The following is a 22423-nucleotide window of genomic DNA, read 5'->3' as shown; positions in this document are numbered from 1 at the left end:
TTTGGGGAAGAGTTGAATCTCTGCTTTGCATATACTGATGTCACCTGACAAAGAATCATTCCAGTCCAGTGAAAAGCCTGTTTAACAAGCCCTATGACAGGAAATTGGTTGCATTCCACTATCTGGTACTTTGGGGTGGAGTTATTACTTACATGGCTTATAGTTATTAATCTTACCTGTGTGTACCTTCTTGAGTTTTGTTAAAATTTAGAAAAGCTCTTAAATAGCAGGTAGGGTCTGTTGACATTCATATATTTGTGGGTGTCTTACCCTTCTTAAGTGACAGGCATAAGTTCCGTGCATAGGGTTCAGTTATGCTTTTGCATTCCATCAACTGCTATTAAGGGATCTATAAAAAGTTCTGTTTTTATTAAAAAAATTTTTTCAAGATGGTGAAGGAACTACCTTAGTAAATAATGTCCTGGTTTATTGAAATTGTAGTTAAAACTAAATTAATATTTCACCATCAGTTAAATCTGTTTTCCTCATAAGAATTCATTCAACTCACACTAATTTTAGTTGCAAAGAAGAGAAACATCTGTGGACAGGAATTTACAAGGCATATACATTGACCAGTAACTTACTGCCAGATGCCTGAAATATAAAGAAGTCCTACCAAATAAACAGGGGTGAAATAAGCTTTTGAAAGGTAAATATTAAATATAGCAATAGGTTGAGGAAAAGTTATAGGAATATAAAATTAGAATAGAAAAAAAATTGCTTGATGAAAGGGAGAGTAAATTAAATTAGTCCATAGTGTGAGATGTGTTTTGCATTGGGTGATTTGATGAAAGATTGACCCTGTAAGCCAAGAATGGGGTGCACACCTATAATCCCAGCAGCCTGGGAGGCTGAGGCAGGAGGATCAAAGGCCAGCCTCAGCAATTTAGCAAGGCCCTAAGCAACTCAGTGAGTCCCTGTCTCTAAAATATAAAAAAGAGCTGGAGATGTGGCTTGGTGATTAAGTGCCCCTGGGTTCAATCCCCAGTACACACACACACACACACACAAACACACACAAAAAGACTGACATTGCACTGTGTTGTATCATAGGATAGGTGGAGTACATTTGACATTCTTTTACTCGCCATTTGAATTCTTGATTTGGTTTTTTCATTCAACAAGTTTACAAGGGTCTACTTTGTGTGCTGAAAATATTAAGATGGTAAAATGTTATTCTTTCACACAAAGAGCTTGTACAAGAACTAGTTATGAATAGGTAATTATTAAATACTGTAGTACCAACATCTGTTTTGTGGTTTCATTGACTTCCCCCAACAAGTATTTGGAGTTCCTTATTATCCGTTGCACTTCTTCCTGAAGCTCTCTTGGCATTTACCTGAGGTAAATACACATACTTTTGTTCTTGAAATTTGGGCCACCTTTTTTTTTTTTTCTTTATACTGAAGATCATCCCATTAGTGGCTTGTTGTTTAGACAGGATTATTCAAGGTTGTAAAGAAAGCATGGAACAGCTTTAATGAGGAAATAATATCAGTAACAAAACTAGATGTTCAAGAAAGTGGTAGGAATCACATTTTGGGGCACTAAATGGAATTAGAAGATGAATTCAAGTTTCACAAAGAAGAATTCATCATTGAAAGAGGCACTGATTTATATGTCTAAATATAATTGATTTCTATATTTTATCAGTTCTGTATCAAGAAAGTGCTGCTAAAACTCTTGGGAATCAGATGGCTACTTCAACATGCTATAATAGAATGTATTTACAAAGTAGAATGTAGTAATTTTCTCTATTTTTTAAAAGTTATAGTCTGGTGATTGAAAAATAAAATTTGGCATGTAGTTGTCCAGAATCTCTTCATGTATTATGTTATTGTTTTAAAGTAGTACTGATGACAAAGTTTAGCTCATACCATTTAGAAACTAAATTTATTCTTTTATTTGTTGTACTTCTAAATTCTGTAAGTTTACTTACTTTTGCCCTATCTCCAGATTTGATGGAGTTTTGTTGTATTTGTGATGTGAGAAGCATTGCCGAGTTTTAGAGTTAGGGTAGTGATTACTTTAAATGCACAAATTAGGATGAATCCACTTTTGGGAATAGTACTGTATGTTGGAGCCAATTTAGCCTGGAGGTGTGCAGAAAAAGTCCTCTTTAGTAGGCCCTGCTAGGGGAAGAGCAGCCCCAAAATAATCCATTCAATCTGTTGTTCATGGGAATTCAAGGTGAAGAAGCAATGGAATCTGGAATAGGAGGATGTGTATGTGTGAATAACTAAATGAACAGGAGCACACCTGTGCACATATTTTATATGACTGGCCACCAGAGAATTCTCCTTATGGGTATGGGACTCTACATAATAGCCTACTACCAGTGCTAGGAATTGGGACTGGCAAATGGAAATGGTGCCCCAATACTAAGAAGAGAGAGAGAGCAAGGACCAGAGTAGGGACCTCCAAAAAAGTGTCAGAACAGAAGCTTAGTTAACATAAGAGCTATAAACAGGGTTAAGAGAGTAGAAGAGGTAGGAGTAGAACAGAGTGGGTATCAGAATAGGCTAAAAACCCTAGTCATCTAATTGGGAGTGTAGATACTGGGTAATGTTGATGACGACTTTATCCAGAATTGAAGGTAGGGGCTGAAACTGTCCTAAGTCCATATCAGTGATCTTTGATTTAAGTGACAGGAGAAGTAGAAGCACATGGAAGTCAGAAAAGGCTGGGTTTGACATTATTTACATAAAGTATCTTTTAAGGGGAAAAAATCACTGCCATTGTTAATCAGTAATCATTTAGTCTGCTTTATTGGCACTGATGTGGCATCACGAGATGCTGAGAACTGCTGATGCCTCACAGTAGCGTCTTTAACAGGGAACTGCTGCTGAAATGAACAGACTTAAGCTTTGGTGTAAATGTGCTTTCTTGCACAATAGGAGGATATGAAAAAGCATGCTAGGCATGAGAGTTTTAATGTCACAATTCTGAAGGCAAAATGACACTGTTAAGAGTTTAGTTTCTTAGTTGGGTAAGAGGAAGCAAGATAAATACATGGTTATGATACTTTGACATTAAAATGAGAGCCTTCCACACCTTTCATTTACTTCTTAGAAGAAGTCATATTAGCAAATTTTTGGTTGCAGTCAGTTGACAGTTGACATTTGCTGGTTTGAGGAGAGGAAAAGGCTTTTATGGACCCATACTGGGAACTGTGTGGTTTATTGAATGCATGGAGTTTAAACAAACAGAGCCATAGTTGCTTCAAGGACCTCATTAGCAGATTTTATACCTTCTATACCTAGACTACTGCCATTAAGGTGGCTTCACTCTAAAGATTTGACCTTTCTGCCTTACCTTTTCAAATTTTATATTCTAGTAGAGAAAGAATAGATTAACCCTGTTCAGATCAGATACCTGTCTCTACCACAGCCAGGGAATGCAGAGTTATGAATATGGTCCTAACCCCACAACTTTAATTCTCTGGGTTGGGGGCCATTCCCAAAGACGAGGAAATCAAAAGCTTGGCAGCCCTCCTAAGAGGTGTCTAGAACATCTCACCTTTTGGAAGCTTAAGCACTCCTTTTGTTTTGTCTCTTTTATGCTCATCCCCTTCCTACTTATATGAAAACAAAGGTGACCTTGCTTTTCTCTTTTTTGATGCAGTTTTCTTAGTAGAAGAAAAACCAAATGTAAGCTGAGGTTCCTCATGGAGAGGCATTTCCATAGCTCTGCTGACTGGATAATATGTTGTCTCTGGTTCCATTGATATTTTACAGCCTAAATTTAACTCTTGCCAACTCGCCATAAACATGACTAGGGGAAAGGAAGAAGAGATTAAAGGAAAATGTATCAAATGGGAAACACCGGGTTACTTATTATACCCCATTGATTAGTTAGGGAAGAAACTGGCTGCCGTCCTAGTTTTGCATCTGTGTACAAAGCCCTAACCTGTTTTACTTCAGATTTTGTATTTCTGTTGCTTTCGGCTAATATCTTGGCTTATAAGGGCTCTCTGCCGGTAGCAAGCTGACTCAGCCTTTCATTCCTGAAAGGGTCTTAGCCTTGGTAGTTCTAGCTGTATGGAATTATGACTCCTGCACTATCCATCCAACTTTATATCTTCTATTTTTGTTGTTTTTCTTCTGTCATGAGAAAACCAAACAGCATGAAAAACTCAGCTTTCAGTAGAAATAGTTTTGTCTCCTGCTGTAAGTATTTCTTCCTTGTGTACTGAATAAAACTAGATCAACAGATTTCAGAGTTCTTGGGGAAAGAATCAAAACTTTGAGAGCAGATAAAAGATGCCACCAGCACCATCACCACTTAGATTCCACATTCAGTGTATTTTAGAGGTGGTAAACATAGCCTGGTTGATGTACTGCAGGACAGTACCCTAGTTTCAGGGTATAGCTGGGGCAGAAGCATGTATATCAGGCTTCCAGAAGGCTTTATCTCCCACTTTGGGGACATTTGTGTCTGGACAAGAGTCTGTCTGATAAGACGTCTTATGGTAGATGGTTATCTACCCCTCACCATTTAAAGTAAATTCTTGGATCAGAGGCCCTGTGATTTATTTCAAGCATTCACTCATCTTAAATAGTGGTATTGGCATAGTCAAATTCAGAATTGGTGTTTGTTATAGTGGGGACTAACCATCACTGTTGCTGTAATGTGAAGGGATTGATGTAATTTGCCTGATCAGAGGCAGTCTGAATGGTGGCATCAAGCAAAGGTTTCTCAGCAGTAGAAGTAGTGAGGCCTGTCTTAATAAGTTAATGCAGTTAAGCCCTTGCATAACTGTTGCTCCTTCCATCTGGTAGTTCCCATGAACCTGTGGAGTAAGGACTAGACAGACTAGTGTAGAAGTATGACCTGTTCTGTAATGTAGGTCATCCTTTTCTTCCAGACTATGTTTGCCTTGGCAGGGGCAGAATTCTCTTAAAAATACATATGGGACAGGAATTTTGGGGGTTTGTGGCCTTGTTATGAGAGGTACATTCCCTGAATCTCCCTATTATCCTCCAGATCTTTTCAAGGTCAGTGATCATGGTGCAGGAGAGAGGAGGAGTGCAGGCTTCCCAGCCACTTCTGTCTACTACAGAGTAATTTCTTTTTTCTTTTCTTTTTTTCTTTTTTTTTTTTTGATAATTCACTTATTTATTTGTTAATGCAGTTGCTGAGGAGATAAGTGTGTCTTGGGCATCAACAGTGGCTCATGTGTCAGTTGCAACAGGTAGACCCATCTCCAGTCTGGCTCTTGAAGGATAGCATTCTAGGGTTTGTTCTTGTTTGCCAGGAACATGTGGTTCTGAGAACCAGTTTGTGCATCTCTAAGCATTAATTTCCTCTGATGTTTCCTATGTTTGACTCTCTTGTTAAACTAAACCTGTGCTTTAGTTTCATTCACATTGATGCATCCTGTAAGTCCCTTTCTTGTGGTCACATCAGGGTATTTCTTTCTTTCTTTTCTTTTCTTTTTTTTTTAAGAGAGAGAGAGAGAGAGAGAGAGAGAGAGAGAGAGAGAGAGAGAGAGAATTTTTTCATACTTATTTTATTTTAGTTATTGGCGGACACAACATCTTTGTTTGTATGTGGTGCTGAGGATTGAACCCGGGCCGCATGCATGCCAGGTGAGCGCGCTACCGCTTGAGCCACATCCCCAGCCCCTATTTCTTTCTTTCTTTTTTTTTTTTTAATATTTATTTTGTAGTTTTAGGTGGACACAAAATCTCTATTTTATTTTTATGTGGTGTTGAGGATCGAACCCAGCACCCCACGCATGTTAGGTGAGCGTGCTGCCGCTTGAGCCACATCCCCAGACCCCTCATCAGGGTATTTCTTGCGTGCATCCCTCACAGGTGGTGGAAGTGGGATTCCCTATGGTGAAATAGGCTGGCTAAGAAAAATAGAACGGCAAAACAAAAAACAAAACAACAAAAAAACCCCACAGAACACAGAAAGTAGTTTCAAAAGTGGGCAGGACAGGTAAACTGATCAGACTCAACTGCTAAGACTCTGGCAAAATGGAGCCTGCTTCTACCTGGAAACTTCAAAGGCCTTCCATAGAATGTTCTTCACCAAAAAAGGTTAAAGGTGGGCTGTTCAGTTCCTATCGGTTATGCCCATCTCTGGAACTACTATGAGGGACCTCCCTTGCAGAGTGGAGATAAAGGTCATGTGCCCTGGGCAATCTGTTGCCTGGGAGAGCCAATACTGTTCCCAAGGCCAAACCTAAATCTCTCTGGCTTCATGCTGAGAGAAAATCCTCCTGTATTGCATGGATGGCTTCCAACAGGTATTGAGTTACTTGAAAAATACTTTCCAGGCCTGGGGTTGTGGCTCAGTGGTAGAGCGCCTGCCTATCATGTGTGAGGCACTGGGTTCAATTCTCAGCACCACATATAAATAAATGAATAAAATAAAGGTTCAGCATCATTCATTTATTTATATAAATAAATGAATAAAATAAAGGTTCAGCATCATTCTAAAAAAAAGAAGAAAAAAAAAAAAAGAAAGAAATTGCTTTCTAGTTCCTGCAACTGTTGTTTTGAGAACTTGTATTGGGTTTATTTGTGGAAGGCTGCTCCGGGCTGCAGAACTGTAGCAGGCTGCCAGGGCTGTTGTTCCTGTCCAGGCTGCTGCTGCTGCTGCATAGGCTGCTGATTACTGCCACCAGCCTCATGGTATAGGGTACCTCCCTGGTTCACAGTGCCCTTGTGGTTGAGGTAATCCTCTTGAATCACCTCTTCCATGAAGCCTACAGCTCCTTTATGTGGCCGTCTGCAGCAGCTGCTGCTGCTGCTTCTGCGGCTGCTGCTTCTGCAGTTGCCACTGGTACATCTTGCTCTGCTTCAGCTGCTATTTCCATATTGTACATCCCCAGACCATAATAGTGGGGGTCAGGGCTGGTACCAGTGTGCCATGGCTGTGATGCACCAGATGCTGGGTGGCCTCTACATGCATAGTTTGGCTGGAAATAGGATAGAGTCCTGATTCAGGGTGGAGCTAGTCCTAGAGATTTGTCCAGAGTAATTTATTTTCTAAGTTCCCAAGACTTAAGCAAGATTTTTAGCCATGTCCAATGAATACACTTTTAACTTACTATCTTAGTTGAGTCAAATCTTTGACTTTTTGATTTAGTATTTTGTACTTTTCCTTTTCTCAGAAAGGAACTCACTTAAAAAATTTTAGTTTTTATAGAATGGTATATGGCATATATCCTGTGTTTGTGTGTACATGTGTACATGTGAATGTAATACACATGCATATTCATTTAAGCACAGAAAATGTCTGTTTACGTTTAAATATTCTAAACTTAACAGATCATCTTTGACTCACTGAGTTAGGGGAAGAATTGGTATTGTAGTAGAGAGTAGTTTTATTGTTTTACTTGAAAGAATGTGTTCTAAGAGTGTATTTTCATAACTGTGAAAAATACCAGCCTATAGATTTTGCTTCTTAAAGTTAGGAGAAAGAATTTGAGGATAATTAACACTGAAAAAGTCTTATATAAAGCTGTGTTGTGCTGCCAACAAAAGGATATGTAGTGTCCTTTTATTTTTTTGTTCAGTGTGTATGTATTTCACTAATGGATGCTTATTGAAAGTCATTGCATGAATTAGTTTTTCCATGTAATTTGATTTTTTTTTTTTTGCTATCAACATGAAGTTTCCATTTAAAACTTGCTCCATAAAAAACAAAAGTTGTAGTATATTCTAATCTTAAATGTCTATAGCTTAGAGGTCAAATCGCAATAAGAAATTGAAGGAGGAAGGTCTTCAACGTTGTTATTCTCCCCTGTTAATTTTAGGTTTCACAACTGGTCACCTGATAGGGATACAATATGAGGGGATTGTAACTAGGAATATAAGGACTTATTTTCCAAAGTCCAGTTTTAGTAAGTGTGGGTTACATTTCATCATCTTCAAGCTGTTTACTGGTATGTGCTGATTTTATCACTTTCTAAAGAGCAGTCTATTATCTTTTGTTGTTTTTGTTGTTGTACTGGGGAGAAAGTGGCTGCTGCAGTTCTCACACATGCTAAGCAAGCACTTCACTGAGGTACATCCCCAGCCTTGTTATCTTTTTGAAAAATAAATTCATCCACCCATATATATATTATATATATAAATTCATCCACCCATATATATATTATATATGTTATATATAATATATATACCAAAAAACCCTGACAAATAATAAGCTTGAGTTAAGCTCAATAAATTTTCTCAAGATGAACATTTGCCATTTGAAAAAAATGAAAAAGCTAGCAATTGATTGAAAAAATATTTGCAAAACATATCTGACAAAAGATTTGAACCAAAATGTATAAAGAATTCTCATCATCCAATAATGAGAAAAAGAACTCTGTCAAAAAATGGACAAATAATTTAAATAGACATTTCACCAAAGACATATGAATGACCAATACCTTCTACATAGAAAGATACAGGTACATAGAAAGATATTCAGGATCACTATTCATGGGAGAAAAGCAAATTAAAACCATAGGGTTGATACCACAACATATTCCCTAAAACAAATCTAACAATATTAAGTTTGTTAAGAATGTGTAAAACTGAAGTTTCCTCTAATGCAGTGCTAGTGGAATGGTAAAGCTACTTTAGCAAAAAGTGCTACATTGTTTGCAAATTTAAACATTCCTTATGAACTATAAATTCCATCCCTAGGTGTATACCCAAGAGAAGTGAAAGCAGATATCCATGGAAAGACTGACATCTACAGCAGCATTATATAAATGTTTTAGATTTGCTTTTCACAAATAATTAATATTGAGCATCCGTTTATGTGCTTGTTTGGTGTCTGTGTCTTGACATCTTTTTAAATTTAGTTTGCTCATTTTATTGAGTTATGAGAGTTTGTTGTATATTTGAATACCATTCTGGTATGTGTTTTACAAATAATTTGTCCCAGTTTGTGGTTTCTTCTTATTTTTATAACAGTGTCTTTGAAGAGCAGTAATCAATTTTGGTGAAGTCCACTTTGGTAATTTCTTTATGATTTGACCTTTTTAATATCCTCAGAGACTTCTTTGCCTAACCCAAGATTATAATGACTTTGCCCTAAACTTCTAAAAGTTTTATATATATAATCCTTTTTGAGTTAAATTTTGCATATGTTGTGTCTTTTATGTTCCTTGAATTTATTTTGCATGTGGATATCCAGTTGTTCTAGTACTTTTTGGTGAATAGTTTTTCCCTTCTGCATTAAGTTGCTTGATCATTATTGTCAAAAATCAATTGACTGTATATATGTTTATCGATTTCTAGAATCTCTGTTCTTTTCCATTGACCTATTCTTATATTAATACCCCACTGTTGTGATTACTTTAGTCTTGAATTAGGTTAACATTGAGCCCTCCAATTTTGGTTTCAAAATTTTCTTGGCTTTTCTAGTTTTCTTGCTTTTCTATGTAAATTGTAGAAGCCTCCTTTCAATTTACAAAAAAAAAAGTCTGCTGTGATTTTAGTTAAGTTACATTGAATTTATAGGTAAATATAGTGATAAACAATATATTTATTGTCTATTAATCTATGAACTTGGAATATCTCTCCATTACTTAGATCATCTCAATTTCTTTAGTATTTTGTAGTTTGGAGGGTAATCTTTTCCTTTGTCCCCCCCCCCCCCCTTATTTGTTTGTTTGTAGTGCTAGGGATCAAACTCAGGCCCTTGTACATGTTAGACTGACAGGAGTTCTACTACTGAGTTACCTCACTAGTCCTAGTCATTTTCAAAATACAAATCTTGCACATAATTTGTTAGGTTTCTCCCTATGCATTACATATTTTTTTTGGGTGCTATTAGAAATGGTCAGGCAGTCTATCTACCTATGTACCCTTATTAACTATAGTAGTTTTTATGGGTTTTGGGGGGATAGAATCCTTGGGATTTTCTATATGAACATTGTTGTCTAGAATAGAGAGAGTATTATTTTTTCATTTCTTCCATTCCAGTGTGTGTCTTTTGTTTCCTTTTCTTACCTTATCACACTGGCTAGGGCTTTCTAAGTATAATGTTAAAGACCAAAAACATTCAGTCTTCCTTCATTAAATATGTTAGTAATATCAATTTTGAAGAGTGAGGAAGGAGGGACATACAAATATGAGATGGAAATATAAGTCAAAAATAAGTCCTGTGGGGATGAATTGGAATTGAAAATATCCATGTGAATTCATTTTTAAAAATAGCATATATATCTATAACTTATATACACATTTGTCTTATGTATATATATGCATATATTTTCTAGCTTTGTCCAATGAAAAGTCTAAGAAGCATGGAGCATGCCTAATTCCTAAGTCTTGGTCTCTATTATCATTCCCAACTCAAAGTTGGGACCAGAGTTCTCAGAAATAGCTGATTCCAGGCTAGGGCAGGATATTTATTAGGTGAACCAAAATTATTATTTTTTTAATGCTAGAAAACAAGATGTTTTTTAAATGATGTGAGCATGTCATAAGAAGCTTGTTTATATTTCCACTATTCTAAATAGGACAATTTGATCATCAAATAAATATAATAATTAACTGTGAGCTATTAAAAATAGGAATTAATCCACAATTATAATAAACTGCAAATAAGTAAGTAGAGGAGAATGAAGGGCTCTTGCTTATAAGGAAGTCTAAGTTGTACAGTTGGAAAATCATCATTTTGTAGCTAGCATAATAAAAATTAGGGAGGGCAAGAATTCTGACAATCCATGGGAGACATGGATCAGAAATGTATTTCCACAGTTATAAAGTATCTCCCCACAGATTCTGTATTGTTTACAAGGCATAAAATAGTGATTATGCACTAGTGAGATCCGACAATATGGGTAGAGGGTCACAATGTGACTCCTGATATGACACTTTATGAGGACACCTCCTCATCATCTATGTTGTATTATGGCCAAGACTGCATAATCTAAATCTAGTCAGGAGAAAACATCATACAAATAAAAAATCAGAGTGTTCTACTTTAAAAACAAGGTGCTGGGAAGCCTTTGTTCTTCAAATAAGTTAATGTCATAAAAGATGAAGGCTGTGGAAGTATTCCAAATTAAAGGAGGCTTAGGAAAGAGAACCATAAACTACAATGCCTGACCCTGGACTGGATCTTATATTAAATGGAGGAAAATGTTGTAAAGGATATTATTGGGACAGTCGAGAAATTGGAATGCAGGCCACAGAGTAGAAAAAATATAACAATGTTAAATTTGCTGAAGTTGATATCTGTACTTTATTTATATGAGAGTATCTCTTAAGGAAATGCACATAGAAGCAAAGGTCTATGATGTATATAGTTTATCCTCAGTTGGTTCAGGGGAAAAAATGTAGGTGTGTATGTGTGTGTGAATGGCAAGACAGTGGAGAGACCCTGTGAACACACATGATAAAGCAAAGGGAATAACTTTAACAACAGGCCAATCTGTGGGTATTTTGTGTTCGTATATAGTATTTGCAACTTTTTTCTAAGGCTTAAATTACTTCCAAGCAAACTATTCAAAACATTTAAAAATATCTGTCCTTTAATTTTAGACTTTCCTTGTTTAAAAAGAGCCTGTTTCTTTGGAACCAGTTTGGAATGAACATTTTTATAATATTTTCCTGTGTGTTGGTGTCATGTCTCTACAAGCCACCCTTTGTTGAATATATCAGCAGTTAGTGGAAAATAAAGAAGTCATTCTGCGAATGGTCAGAATTTAAAACCTCAGGTTTTTGAGAACTGGTTACTTTATTGATTATATTTAGTTTTTGTAAGTATTATCTGCAATGTCAACTGTAGTCTTTTACCACTTATCTTTTGAAGAAAGTTTAGAATGATTATTTTACTTCCAAAATCCAATTATTGTCCCCTGATTATTTAGATTGTCTTGTTTTATAAACTCAAGAGATTTCTGGTTTGTTTTTTTCCTCTAAGGAAGTAATTATTCTTTTGTTCATTAAAATTTATTGAATGCCTGTTGTACACTAGACCTTTTTCAAGCATTGAAAATGTAGTAACAAACAAAGCAAAGATCTTTGTCTCATGGATTTTATATTTTCATGGGAGGACAGATAAACAGCAAAAGTAAAATAAATTAATGTCATTTGGTAACATTGGAGAGAAATCACAAGTGGGTTAGGGTACACTGGGGGCAGACTTGTTGCAGTTTAAATAAATTTTAAGTAGAGGGAATTGTAAAGACTTTGCCTAGGAGACATTTGAGGAACCATATGGAAACAGCCATATGAAGCAGTATAGTGATGCATGCAGAAGTCATAAATGCATAGACAAACATGTAGGCAGAATAGAAGAATAGAAGTATAAAGAACCTAAGGCAGTGGTGTGCCTGGCCTGTAAAAAGAATAACGAGGTCATTTTGAAATGAGGTCAGAAGCAATGGGGGCCAAATTATGTAGGTTCTTTTATGACCTTAAAAAAAAAAATGGCTTTTACTATGATTGAAATGAGAAGGCATTGGGAAATGAGGGGAGCAGATGTTGTATTATATGATTTATGTAAGGATGTCAGGATACCTCTAGCTGCTTTGATGAGAAGGGACTGCAAAAAGGGAAGAGTAGAAGTTGGAAGGTCAGTTACTCCACTATGATCAAAACCGGAGTAAGTGATGATACAGATTATGGCTAGTTCTGTGTAGGTGGTGAGAAGTGGTGCAATTCTGGATATATGTGATAGCTAGTCAATGGTATTAGCTGATGGGTTAGGGGGAAGGGGTAAGAACTTGTACTTTGGGTGTCAAGGAGAAGAGGAGGAGGAACAAAGAAAGTTGAGAAGGAGTTGCCAGTGATAACTGGATGAAACCAGGAGAACCTGAGAGCCAGGGAAGGAAAAGGTATTGGACATGGTGAATGACGTCAATACTGCCCATAGGTCTAGAGAGGTGAGAACTAAGTGGCCTTTGGGTTTAATGATCTGTATGTTGTTGGTCAAGTTTCAGTGGTGCTGTGTGGAGTAAAAGTCTCATTGGAGCATGCTCAGTTTGAATGCAAGTATACTTGAAGGCAGGAAATACGTATTTGTGATGTTTGCCATAAAGGACATGAAAATCATTGACCATCTAGAGGGATGTTTGGGGTTAAAATGTTTTTGTTTGTTGGAGATGTATTTGCCATTGGTTTTGCTTTATCTGAAGGGGGAAGCTGATGCTGTAGGAGGGCAAAGTGGGACTTAACTAGAGCAATGTCCTTGCATAGGAGTAGGGCTATAACATCTATAGCCAAGTGGGAGAGTTAAACTTTGATGTGACCGCTGAAAGTGAAGCAGAGTAGGAGGGTAAAGAGTCACGTAGGTGGGTAGGTATCAGGAGAGATTCTGGAAGTTCTCTTTTGATTACTTATATAGGAATCAAGGTAAGCTTGTAGAATATTCAGGTTTTGACTTTTGATTTCTTCCTGATGTTTTTCATCAGATGATTTGCCAAAAGTCTTGGGAAGAAATAGGAAGGCTATAAAACTATGAATTAAAATTTTCTTTCAGAAAATTAGCGTTTGGTTATTGTTTAGTTGTCTACTTTTTTGGGGTGCATTTTAAAAAAAATTATTTTTTTATATGTATACTTAGTTACACATGACAGAACAATGACCTTGACATACATTTGTCTACTTTGTATAACTTGAAAAGAGATTAAAAGTCTTTCAAGACTACCTGGGAAATTATTATTTTTTTCCTATTTGATCTTCAGACTCAAGAGTATATTCCTTAGAATTTACCCAGCACAATTCCCATGTTAAGTATAAAAAAATTAACTCAAGACATAACTGGACCAAAGAGGTATAGCTAAATTTATAGCCAAGTCTAGACTCCAAGTTTCCGTTCTAATTTCTAAAATCTAGTTTTTAAATTCAGTTCTCATACATATGTGCATACATAGCTAAACTCGCCCTTTTGACAGTGTAACTGACTTATTAAAAAAAAGTATGATGTAAAATGCCAGGGTCAAAATGGGAGCACTCTGTCTAAATCATGACCTTTGTAAAGTCTGTTTGAAATTATATGGCATACTGCAATTAGAATGCACTGAAGTAGTTTCATAGCCTTTGCTTTTGTCTGAATCTATATTAAAATGAAAGATTATAAAGCTGGATTGATTATATAATATTTTATATTTCTGGTACCTTAAGATAGCTGTAGATTGCATTATATTAAAAAATGTGTTGAGAAAAACATGGCTACTCTAACTTGCTATTTCTAATTGTTTGGCTTTTCACATTTCTGTTTCTGCTTCTTTATCTCAATATTTTTCTGTACCTAATAATTCAAAATGGGTAAAATCAGATAATCAACATCTAAAATACTTATAAAATTTCTATGAAACAATAAGCAAAGGGCAAGCAACTCGAGGAAAATGAGCAAAAGATATGAATAGGTGTTTCATCTGAGAAGAAGCATGATTTAGAAATAAATATGAAGAAATGCTCATAATTAATAGGAAAGTACAAATTAAGGCCATAATTATATATCATTTTATATCTTAAAATTAAGAAATTCACATTAATATTGGAAAGAATGTGGATGAACATCAGCTACTTGTTGCTGGTGGGATTATAAATTGCTAAACACTTTGAGGGAAATAAAAATCAGTATCATTCTGAAAAATTGAACATGCATGAAGTCCTTAACTCCTACTTAAGAGAAATTTTGGACATGTGAAACAGGAGACAAGTATCTGAACTTTGGTAACAAAAATGTCTAAAACAGAAAACAAAACAAAAGCAAGAAGCTCTTGACAAGAGAATGAATAATTAAAATGTGGCACATTAATGATATTATATTACTTTGAAGTGACAGTAAACTACATGTAACAACATGGGTGAATCTTGGGAACATCATTGAATGGAAATGTCAAATTCTACAAGACAGGAGATTTTTATATCATTTTTACAGAATTGCAAATAAGCAAAATAGTTATTGGGATATATAAATATGTGTTACACTTTTTAAAAAATAATGATACACACTAAATATAGGGTAGACATTTCAGAGGATAGGGGAGATGAGAGTGATGGGCATGGAATCAAGAAGGAGCCGATCGGTAGAACAAAGCCAGTAATTCACATTCAGTTCTTGAGTTGGGTAACAGGCACTTAGATTTTCATTTTATATGTTTCTTTGAATTTTATTGTGCTGCAAATAATTATTGTATGGAGCAATCAGTATGTTTAAAAATGAATAAAGCCATACTTAGAAGTCAAAATTTTGGAGATATTTCACCACTTCTTCTTGTTCCCCCACTGCTGCTTGAATTTCTAACAGCATTCAGTATTTCACTGGAGGTATCTTGTTTTAAAACCATTCTTCTCTGTGTCTGCCATTTGATAAGTCACACAGGAAAAACTTGTTAGATGTGTAATCTAATCAGTGATTTGGGGAAAATAATTTGGGATTTTTCTTAGAATCTATTCAAGAGGTAGACTTTTAAAGAATACCACCCCCACCTCTAGCTAGATTCCTGTAAAATGAAAACCACCCAAAAAGTGAGACAGACATCAAAACTAGATTATCGTTGGATAGGTATTTGAATGATAATTAGCTAATTTTGTCTGAACTATTATAATATGATTAAAGAGATGAAAACGTAGAGTTACATGACAAAAAAATATTTGATTAGAAAAGTAGAATATTGTTAAAAATAAACATTTTATAGTTAGAAGGACCCTGAGAATTAGTTCAGGCTCCTCATTTTTGAATAAAGGAGCATTGAGACCAAAGAAATAATTGACTAAGACCATGAAACTTGTTGAGATCAAAGTTAAGAAAGACTAGAACCTAGATTTGATGATGTATGTGTTAGTGTTTTCATGTTGGAAGGTTAAATCATAAATAAAAGAAACATTTAGATGTTCTTTATTAGACAAGGTAAATAATTTAAGGCTGGAATGTGACCTTTGAGGAGATGATTTTTCTGATTTTAATTTAGAACCAATCAGGTTAACTCTATATTTCATTTATTTGCAGATGCTTGATAAATGCACTTAGACAAATAACATGATTTTTTTTTTCTCTTTCTAAAAAGGAGTCAGTATGATCTATCATGTACAAATGAGTTATGGACTGGAAGTGGTAGAATTGGACTCAGAATCAAGTTCTGTTAATAAGTGTCCATGTTGTCATTAATTCTTTGCACAACTTCTCAAGATCTCGCTTTCCCCACCAGTAAAAGGAAGAAGTTGAATCAGATGGTCTGTAGAGACCAACTTCAAATCACTTTATAATTTTCATGGATTTTTAAGAGCAGATTTTACCTATTTTAAAGTGTTCTTATGGGTTCCATCATTAAAGTAAGGCAAGGAAAGGAGATAGAATCATTTAAAAATGAATGACGCATGGTACTGAGTCAGTTTATATTCTAAGCATGAACTGGGTTTTCTTTATCTTTCCTTTATTACAGGTATAGTTGTTCTCCACATCTGCTTCAGGAAGAAAGTGCCTGTCATTCTTATTTCTCCGGGGGTTCATGCTAGCCCAGAACAGAGAATCAGGTGAGATTTAGGATTTTTTTTTTTTTTTCCTGGAAAAATCTAGAGGTACTTCTCAAGTTATGATAGATTAACCCATTGTAATTTGAAAATGTCCTAAGTTGCAACTGTCTTGAAAACACCTGACCTACTGAATTTCATAGCTTAGCACAGTACAGTGTAGAGTATCAGTTGTTTACTCTTGTAATGGTGGCTAACTGGGAGCTGTGGCTCACTGCCTCTGCCCAGCATCAAGAGAGAGTAGCATATTGCATATCAACAATTGTGGAAAGGGTCAAAGTTCAAAATTTGAAGTAAGGTTTCAGTGAATGTGTATTGCTAAAGTCAAAAAAATCATAAGTCAAACTATCCTAAGTCAGGGACCACCTGTAATTGATTTTGAAGCACAGGCTTTGAACATCAATCTGTAGTACTGTAATTGAGTGACTAGTTTAAGAGATAAATGACGTTGTAAGGCACTTCAGAGTGAAACCAAAGTTTCTTCACTCCTGCTGGCAGTTGAGGTCTGTGTAAGCTGTATGCCTCTGCAGCTGAGAAATGTGTTGTAGCTCCTAATGGTGGATTGCGCCCTCCACTATTGCAGAAAACTGTTAGAGTCTGTAAACAAGTCAGGATGGCGCCTGGCATTTTGCCAGGGGGAGTGGTTTGTGAAGTAACGCCAGCGAGCCATTAAGTGTGGAGATTCCTTATTGGTTGACTGCTGTATCGAGTTTATGTTAATTAAGATAAGCTGTATGGAATGTATATATACCGCTCTGGTCCTACAATAAACGGCTCCTACTCCTGCTGTATCAATGTACACAAGTTGCTCGTCACCCCCCAGGTTATTTGCTGCAGCCGGACTGCGGCAGAAGACTCCAGCAACTCACTGCCAGTTTCTTCTTTCTGGGTTCTTGTCTTGTGAATTCAATTCACAAGAGGAGAATGAGTGAGTTTAAGATTAGAATTTATTCAAGTGTAATTAGAAACAGAACTTCCACAGGGTGAGAGGACACCCAACAGGGGACTGAACAGTGGTTGCCACTTGGGTGCGCTAGTGTAGGGGTTTATATAGCTCTTGGGTCAATGCTATTGGTCCAAAGTTATGCTAGTCAGAGTTTGGAAAAGTACCAACAGTATTGGTTAGCACTGTAGTCCCATTCAGGTCTTCCCCGCTTCTGTATGCCAAAGTGAGCCTGGTGGGCTCGGTCACCATGCCCATGCTTGCTGCTCATGCTCCAGTCTACCTGGGTCACTGCTCCACAGCTCCACACTGCTTCCCTGTGCCCCTTGGCAGTGATTAATGGATTGGCTGCATGGCTCAGTGACCAGGTAGTTATGTCAAGAGTACTGCAGCAAAACAATTGTCTTAATTTTCGTATTTAACTTTACATATGGTTATTGAAAAGTTTATTTTTTATGTGAAGTTATTTGTCCTTTCATAATGTTATTTAGCTTTAGCAAGGGCACCTTTTTGACCATGTTAGTTTTGTTGTGATTGCAAATGACCCTGTGAAAATTAGCTTAATCAAAAAGGGGAAGTTATCAGGCTTTTGGGAGTGTTCCAGGAGACACTGAGATCCAAAGACAGAAGTGCAGTGGGGCTGCACAATGGGAACCTGTGACCTAAGCATAGTTAGGTTTCCTGTCAGCTCTGAGCAGGGTGCCTCTTCTGGGCAGGTCCATATCATTCTTTACCATTTCTTTGGAAACTGGCTATCTTCATGTTTCCAATCTTTGTGATGGGAAGATTAGTAGCCACTACCTTCCAAGCTTTGGGTCTTGCATTCCAGACTTCCAAAGATAGGTCTCTTCTTATATACCCCATCCAAGATTCCCCTGAACAGACTGACTCCTCAGTGAGATGCCTCCAAACAAATCATGGGTCAGAGCAAGATCATTTTAAAACTTTGCATTGGCTCTTTGTTTCAAAACGTGTTCTCTGATAATGATCTGACTTTTTCCTACTAAAATGCAGATAGCTAATAATAAAGTATAGGAGTACTCCTTTTAGATGTATTTGCATTTAAGTTGGGATCAAAACATGAGCCAAAGCTGTATTTTTGAAACTGACTTCATAGGAATCCTTATTTCCAGTATATTAAAAAGATGAACATAAATGCAAGAAAAGTATTAGAAATTAAAGGGCAGGTTCTTGGGTTTCAGGGAGTGGAGGAAAATAAGAAACCACGTTGGTGTGGTTAGAGGTGGGAAACCAATAAAGCACATAAGGGTTTTGCACTGTCCCTGGCACATAGTAAGAGCAAGGCTTTGTGTTAGCTGCCATTTGTTCCTACAAACATTAACCTTAACCATTTTTACTTCTGAATATTTGAAGGTTGTAATGATGTGTATCTGTTATCTGTTTAATATAAGGATGTATATTTAATATAAGGATGTATATCTGTTACCATTTAGTTGTTTGACAACACATTTTATAGATACAGTTTGTTTTTGAAAAATAGAATCAACTGCATAAATGGATAGGAGTTTTGAAGCATTGTTTAAATTATTGACTTACCAAGAAAGGGAAAGAAAACAGAAATGGAGGACATAAGTGTTATTTTTGCTATAGATCTTTGGAGACTTGTGCAGTTACTAAATACACTTTTAAAAATTGGCAACAATGCTGGGTGCATTGGTGCCTGCCTGTAATCCCAGTGGCTTGGAAGGTTGAGACAGGAGGATTGCAAGTTCAAAGCCAGCTTCAGCAATGGCAAGGCACTAAGCAACTCAGTGAGACCCTATCTCTAAATAAAATAGAAAATAGGGCTGGGGATGGGGCTCAATGGCTGAGTGCCCCTGAGTTCAATCCCTGCTACTGCCCTGCGTTTCTCCCCTCAAAAATAGTTGGGAATATTAGCATATCAAGTTGTCATTCTTTTTTTTTTAAGTAATTTTTTAGTTGTCAATGGACCTTTATTTTATTTATTTATATGTGGTGCTGAGGATGGAACCCAGGGCCTCACGCATGCCAGGCAGGTGCTGTACCACTGAGCCACAATCTCAGCCCCAAGTTATCATTTTCTTTTTAAATTTAATTAACTACTAGCCACTCTGTTTTGTTTTATGTTTTATTTTGTGTTGACATGGGTGAAAGCAGTGGGAGAAGGAATGCTCTTTCTCTTCACAGTCTTGTAAAGGGTGTATCATTTTGGCACTTGTGAATATTCTTTGTGTGGCCCTCCATTTTATGAAGATTTCTACTTAAAGGCATCTTTATTTATATCAATATATTTGTAATGACTGTGGCTGCTTAGTAGCATCCTAAGACATTTAATATTCTTTTAGAAAAATATCTGTGACTAATTAAGAGAAATATGGAGCTTAGGAGGAAGTCCTACTCATGAACATTTTATCCCAGTTTGATCAAACACCAACAATCGCCTGAACGTTCTGTGTGTGTGTGTGTGTGTACATGTGTGTGCATGCTTCATGTGAATGAAAAAGAAGGCCACTGCCCTCCTTAAGTGTTTGTAATTAGAAAGTATTAGTATAAATGATATAGAAGGAAGGTAGGAAATGGGGAAAAAAAAATCTAAAACATAAGTTCTCAAGCTATTCAGTTAATTCTTTGTATGTATTGAGAAGGACCTCAAAAAGCCTATCCTAAAATCATACTTTAAAAGTACAGATTCAGTATTTTTTGAATAATTTTTTGTGGATGTCTGTATGCTTAATTAAAGTGTAAGTTAATGAATTATTTGATTTTGAAACATATAGGGAAAGAAGTACAGATTTCAAATTTTTTCTTTGCTTTTTTTAACATAATCATTTTTGAATTTTCTTATAAAAATTGGGATATTTTGATGCTTCCCCCCTCTAAATAGCAGAAATAATTTATGGTCTTTCTCCCTTCTACACAACTTTCTTCCCTTTCTTTTTTATTATCACATAATTTTTGACCTTTCAAATTGGTTATATTTAGTCTTATTGCATGTTTTGTAGGAAATAAATCATGTATCATGTTTGTTTTTCTCCCTGCAATATCTTTAGCTGTTTCTTAATTATTTATAACAGACCCATGAAATGTTTCAGAGTCCCATAGGAATGAATTCTTTGTACTCAATTCTCAATCAGTTGTGTTTCAAAATTCAAACCTTTTTAAACAATTTTTTTTTTTTCAGTTGTTGATGGACCTTTGTTTGTTTGTTTATTTATATGGGGTGCGAGGATTGAACCCAATGACTCACACAAGCCAGGCAAGCTATCTACCCTGAGCCACAACCACAGCCCTCAAAATTCAAACTTTTGAGATCAGAATTAAGATTTGATTTATTTAAAAATCTTTACCTTCTTCCAGCTTCAGTAGATAATCCTGAGCTTTTGCTGTGTCTGGGGATTGGGCTTTCAAAAATAGGGGTTTTGTTTTTTAATGTGGTCAGAGATCATATGAGGAAAGCTTTTACAAAATTTTATCAGAAAGCAAGCTGGCCTCCATGAAAGAATTCCTTGGCCCTATTGTTATGGAGGTCTGCTGTGGACTTAGACTGTCTAGGAGATTAGGTTCTTTAATGTGGGCTTGTCTTTATCTCCTGTTTCTTGGATTTTTTTTTTTTAAATGGTTTTCATTTCCTACACCTGTTTAAAAATGATCCTGTTCAGGGACTTTCCTTTTATAATATTATGGATGTATTTGAAATCCACCTACTTATTATGAATAATAGCTAAATGATAATAAAAATATTAATAGCAGTTAGCATTTACTGTTCCTAGGGTTTTATTTAAGCAAGTGTTCTATCATTTATTCTTCCTAACAACCCTATGAGATAGATTCTATTATTATTCTAATTTTATATTGTTAGAAACAGTTGGAGAAGAAACTTGCCCAAGGTCACAGGATTAGGAAATAGCAGGGCCAGATTAAAATGTAGGTGTCTAGCTTATGAATTTGACTGTATTGCTATTCTGCTTCTGGTGCATTGCTTCTTTCTTAATATATTTTTGATTATATTAAACATAGATTTTTATTCTGTTGCTGAAAAAAGTAAGAAAACGCTTAGTAATAAAAAAGTGTTTGGAACAGAATGATTTGTCCTATCTTCTCTGACTGTATATTAGGTTAACATTCTATTTTGGGGAAGAATCTATTGATTTGTAATTGAACCCAAGCCTTTGCTATGTTCTAATAATATTTTTGGTATTTGGTATGTTAATTTAATTCATTTATTTCTTTTGGAAATACTGTATCTACATAGATACATGGATGTCCATATTCACCTTTTTTGAAAAGTTATTTTGAAAACAATTTTCCTGGTGCCAAATATTGTAGAATTCAAGTACAAAAAGTACAGCCAAGCTTCTGGAGAATTGAATATTTTTAGGTGCCTGTTCTTTGTTTCTTTTTCTGGAGTTGCTTGTACTCCTGGTTTTGTTTCTTCCTGATAAATAATTTTCTCAGCTTTATTATTAGTGTTCAGTGGTCAGTCATGGGTATTAAGGTCATTAACCTTCAGCTCCATAGGTAATTATCTTGGTTGTATTCTTATTTGCTGAGAAAGGAACCACAAATCTCGCATTTTTAAGGATGTCCAGTATTTTCCAGTGAGCTGTTCTTAGAAGAGCCCCATTATGTGTTCAAATTAGTTTTCTTTTCAATGAGGGGAAAGAGCCAGTGCTCTAAGAAGGGACTATGTGCGGGAAGAAAATGAATATCATTTGTCTAGTAAATGAAGAAAATCATTGTCCAGCTAGGTGCATTGGCACATGCCTGTCACCTAGCTATTTGGGTGTTGAAGCAGGAAAATCACAGTTTCAAGGTCAGCCTGGGCAACATGATGAGCAAGACCCTCTCTCAAAATAAAACAAAGGTCTGGGCATGTAATTCAGTGATTAGTATCCCTGGGTTAATTCCCCAGTACTGCCAAAACAAAACAAAACAACATTGTCCAGGAAAAACTTTTGGGGTTTTAAGTTCTGATATATTTTGAGATTATTAACTTGAAAACTTGAATTAGCCCTTAGCTTTTTCTTGGATTTGTGGTGGTGTTATGTAGCAA

General features: G+C 36.0%; 1 protein-coding gene across 6 annotated transcripts in view; it reads left to right on the top strand.

Moving 5' to 3' along the window:
* Positions 1-22423, top strand: part of Wdfy3 (WD repeat and FYVE domain containing 3) — a 260148-nt gene that overhangs the window by 13530 nt on the left and 224195 nt on the right. For all 6 annotated transcript variants that reach the window (XM_076865184.2, XM_076865186.2, XM_076865188.2 and 3 more), the window contains exon 2: positions 16358-16448. The gene's annotated coding sequence lies outside the window, so the exon portion shown is untranslated. The remainder of the gene's footprint in view (positions 1-16357; positions 16449-22423) is intronic.

Source organism: Callospermophilus lateralis, chromosome 8 (genome assembly GCF_048772815.1).
Source record: "Callospermophilus lateralis isolate mCalLat2 chromosome 8, mCalLat2.hap1, whole genome shotgun sequence".
Classification (NCBI taxonomy): domain Eukaryota; kingdom Metazoa; phylum Chordata; class Mammalia; order Rodentia; family Sciuridae; genus Callospermophilus; species Callospermophilus lateralis.
This window is presented reverse-complemented; position numbering and strand designations above follow the sequence as displayed.